Consider the following 5,215-nt stretch of genomic DNA (forward strand, 5'->3'; position numbering starts at 1 on the left):
ACGATTCTTACAGCTGCTACAGAGGTCAGTGAGGTTGGATTGATTTTTCCTGTTGTCACGTGAGGACGGATTGCAGCTTACAGAGATCACGCCTGGGACGAGACCCAGGCGTGATCTCTGAGGGTCTCCTGTGGCAGAAAAGACTACCGGATTCTGCCCGACGTGATACGGAGGTTATAAAACAATGACATGCTGTATCTTGGTAGTTTTTAATGGTTTTTCTTTAATTTTCGAATGGTGTGATGCCACTTTTTCTCACTTTAATTTATTTACAGCACATTCATGGTCTACTGCCTTTGCATTCTGACCTCTATTTAACCCCCGGGATAAGTTTAACGGTACAAGTGAAGGCACGATGCAGCAGGGTGTTAGAACTCTCTGCAGTTCACAGAAATATTTTGTTTGCCTGACTGATTATAACTCTGATTGTCCAACATCTGGCTAATGTGTTTTTCTCCTCCAGCATGACAACGATTGAAAAAGAATAAAAGTACGGTAAAAATATGTTAATTGCCTGATTTACATAAGCATAACCAACCACACTTCAAATACAAAAGAGGATAGTCTAAAATCTATTTGGCTCAAATTACTGTGGCTATAAATATAAGGACTCCTATTTAAGTAATGATTTAGGTTTATTTGGACTCCATTTTAAATCCTAGGACACTTTATTCTACGTAACGTTACTGAACCAAATTATGGGTTTACTGAACATATTTTCAATCAACTATTCAATTATTTCACTGAGGTGTAAACACCCTGTTTAAATTGAATCCAACTGTTATAGTTAGCAATGAAAGAAATTTGGGCTAAATGATTTGAGTGAGTTTCTTAGGAGTTTCTGTACAGAAACACTTAAACAGTGTTTCAATACAGAAACAGGGGGAGATGCATGGAATGAATCTAATCTACAAATTGTGAGTTAATATAATCTATTGAGAAATTTTTCAGTTTTGGGCTTCAGCAAAATATAAAAGAGGTTAAATCAAAATTCACAAATGGGTCAACTATTCGAATGAGTTTCCAAAGTAATACTGAATATTCTGAATTGAATACATTAAAATTAACAATATCACATGTCAAATAGATTTTACAAAACAGAGTTTCTTAAAAAATGGAGGGGATTGTTTGATTGCCGCTTCTCTCTTGCTATAATTCAAAATAATTAGTTTAACCTTGTCATGCAGAAAGGTCTAACCTGAAAATTATATAATTTAATAAATCTAGTTGTATCAAATTTCTCCCCAAAACTGCCAAAAACATTGATAAATATGATAAACACTACAAAAGAGGGTAATTCAGTTAAATAAATATTTCATAGAAGGGTTTCAAAAGAACCAACTTTTCAAAGGTTAAAAGTGTTGAAATTTTGGGATTTAAAACCATGAGAATAAAATAAGGCAGTTAAATATGGAGTGACAGGGTTAAATTTATTCTTGTAAAAAAACAGGCTAATCATTATATGAGGTTTTAAAATGAGAAGAAAATACAAAGATTCAAACTAAATTGGGATTTACAAATGAGCAATTATGGAACTGCTTAAAGCGGGTCAAACAGATTGACAGAATAAAACTAAAAATCTAGTTATATGTGTAATTGTTGATCCAAGGTAATAATGTCTAAACATCTCTTATAATCATAATTTAAATTTACAGTTTTTGGTTTGAGACAAAATAGGGTTGTCTTTTATTACATGAATAGAATATATTACAAAGAATCTTAATTTAACACGGATCATTAACTTTTCGCACTATTGAGAATATTTTACAACCCTTTAGTATAGCGGGTTACTTCTTGTTAAATGAGGACTATTTGATTGAATTTGATTAAAATATCCATCCATCCATTTTCTTGCACCCTTGTCCCTTAGTGGAGTTGGGAGATGTGCCGGTGCCCATCTCCAGCTAATGTTTCGGGTCAGAGGCGGGGTCACCCTGGACAGGTCGCCAGTCTGTCGCAGGGCAACACAGAGACACACAACCATCCACACACACTCACACCTAAGGACAATTTAGACAGACCAATTAACCTGACAGTCATGTTTTTGGACTGTGGGAGGAAACCGGAATACCTGGAGAAAACCCACCATGCACAGGGAGAACATGCAAACTCCATGCAGAAAGACCAGGGCTGGGAATCGAACCCAGAACCTTCTTGCTGCAAGGCAACAGCTCTACCAACTGTGCCACTGTGCAGCCCTTGATTAAAATGACAAAAGCAAAAGATTTATATATGGTTTAAAATTTCTGGTAAAATTTCTATTAGGGATAATTCATACATTTCAAATGATATTTCTTTGATAAAACATGACTGTGGGCAGTTTTGCACAATCATTTCATAATCTGATCCTTTACATGACTTTGTTTGGTTTCTGATTTTGTCTGATTCTATGAATATGGCAACACTTAAAACAACCAAAGTTATTTTTGAAGGTTGAAATGTGTTACTTAATTTAAGCATTTCTTTAACTATTATTAAGAGGAGAACTTAAATAACGGATGCTATTGAAGTCTTCTTGTCAGCAAGGATGGGGACCAGAAGAACCAACATTGGCTGTGACAACTTCCCTAAAGGAAAAAATAAGTCTGATGGGGGTAAAAGGGGTGCTGCTATAGGTCTGAGTAGAAGTTATACAGTGAATAGGTCGTTTTCTGAAGCTAAACCCAATCGTGCTAAGAACTACTCCTCCTCCAAACAAGATGTTAGTTGTTTTCAGTGCAACAGGATGGGTCATACAAAGTACCAATGTCCTGCCAATACACGTAGTAAGCCCTCCCTTCTGCATTTGGTTCCCATTCCACCCTTCCCATCCCCTACCCATTAACCTGCTCACACAGTCCCTGTGCTAGTAAATGGTCAACATGAAACAGCTTTATTAGGAACAGGAGGTTTCAAATCTGTAGCTCTTTGTAGCTTGGTGTCAAGAGAGATTTGGAGTGATAAGACAAAGATAAGTTGCATTCACAGTGATGAAATGGAGTATCCTGTAGCTGAGATTTATTTAACTATAAGAGGCCAAACATTTTATTACCTGTAGCATTAGCTCCAAGGTGGCCATATGCTGTTGTTCTGGGCTTGGATGTTCCCTCGTTGACTGATGTAGTGTCAAACACAGAAGCTGAAAATTTGACTCTCACTAATAGACATGAGGAAACACAGTTCAGAACCCAGAACACTACACTTTTAAAGAAAAATGTCCCTATAATGACAGAAGCAGAATTTTCTTCCCCAATCTGTAGTTTGGTCACTACTAGCACCCAGAAAGCACAGAACCCACCTCAAGAATTACCATTCTGTTATGTGGAACTGGAGGTGGGCCCTGTAAAACCATATAAATCCAGAGCTGAAAGGATAAGTTTTTAGGTTCAGTCAGAATGGAGATGGAAGGAAAGGTGAAACCCTGCCCTTTATTTGACTTTGATATTCCATCCATCCATTTTCTTCCTCTTATCCGGGATCAGGTCAAGGGGGTAGCAGTTTCAGAAGGGAGGCCCAGACTTCACTCTCCCCAGCCACCTCTTCCAGCTCCTCGGGGGGAATACCAAGGTGTTCCCAGGCCAGCCGAGAAACATAGCCCCTCCAGCGTGTCCTGGGTCTTTCCCAGGACCTCGTCCCGATGAGACGTGCCCGGAACAAATCACCAGGGAGGCGTCCAGGAGAAATGCTTTCTGTGATCAGCATGCGTTCTTTCCCATTCCTGAGTGGAAAGAGCGTCGCTGCCGGTACCTACTCTAAGGACTCGAAGAAGGGTGGGTAATCTGAACTGCTGTTCGGCTCGTAAGCACAAACAACAGTCAGAACCCGTCCCCCCACCCATAGGTGGAGGGAGGCCACCCTCTTGTTCACCGGGGTAAACCCCAATGTACAGGGGCAACAAGTATGCCCACTCCTGCCCGGCGCCTCTCACCACGGGCAACCCCAGAGTGGAAGTATGCCCAGCCCCTCTCAAGGAGACTGGTTCCAGAACTAGAGCAATGTGCTGAGGTGAGGCTGACTATTTCTGGCCAGAACCTCTCAGCCTCACACACTAGCTCTGGTTTCTTCCCCACCAGAGAGGTGACGTTCCACGTCCCAAGAACCAGCTTCTGCAGCCGAGGATCAGACCGCCAGGGTCCCCTTCGGCCCCTTTTAAGGATGATGGGCCCTTGGGAGGGGGGGACCCATGTTTTCTCTTTGGGCTGAGCCCGGCCGAGCTCCATGGGCAAAAGCCCGGCCACTAGGTGCTCGCCATAATGCACCCCCTCCAGGCCTGGCTCCAGAGTGGGGCCCCGGTGACCCACGTCCGGGCGAGGGAACACCATGTCCAAGGTTTGTATTCATCATCGAGGTCTTCAGGCTGCGCTTTGTCTGGTTCCTCACCTAGGACCTGTCTGCCTTGGGTGTCTCTACCGGGGGCATAAAGCCCCAGACAGCATAGCTCCTAGGATCATTGGGACACTCAAACCTCTCCACCACTATAAGGTGGCAGCCCAAGGAGAAGAGACTTTGTTATTCCTTCAGATATATTTGCCTACCAGAGATCAGACCCAACATTAAAACCATGGTTTGATAAGGTTACAGAAGTTGAGGGAAAGAAGCAGGGTAAAATAAATGCCTTGTAAGAAGCAACTTATGTTGTGAGGAATGGTGTCCTTTATCAGGTCAAAGTTGAATCAGAAGCCATTGCTTTACCTCAGCAGCTGAGGGAAAAAATGATGGAAGTTGGTCATTCAGTTCCTTGGGCTGGGCACCTTGGGTTTCAAATATCTGTTCATAGAATAGCAAGTCGGTTTGTGTAGCCAGGCATGTATACACAGGTGCAACAGTTTTGGATGTTGTAGGTCCCCTGGAGAAAAGCTAACTGTTTACTGCATTTGTTTTCACGTGTAGGCATTCCTAAAGAGATCCTTACAGACTGTGGGACTGTTTTCTGTCAAAACTTTTAAAGCAGGTTTATCAGTTGTTAGGTATAAAGGGTGTTACGGAGTGAAGCTTCTTCAAACAAAACGGAGGCTCGTATGTCTTTTACTGAACCTTTCTGTTCAGTTTTTTATTGAAGAGAGAATCTTGCACTTAAATATATTTCACTTCATCCTTGTAATTATATACAATCATGTTCAATTCAATTAATAATAATCATGTAATCTATGCTTAACATATAATTGTAAATCAGTCACTTATCATACTGAACAACATATAAGTGTAAAAAAGTCACAACATCCTCCCGCCCGATGAA

Source organism: Poecilia reticulata, linkage group LG16 (assembly GCF_000633615.1).
Source record: "Poecilia reticulata strain Guanapo linkage group LG16, Guppy_female_1.0+MT, whole genome shotgun sequence".
Classification (NCBI taxonomy): Eukaryota; Metazoa; Chordata; class Actinopteri; order Cyprinodontiformes; family Poeciliidae; genus Poecilia; species Poecilia reticulata.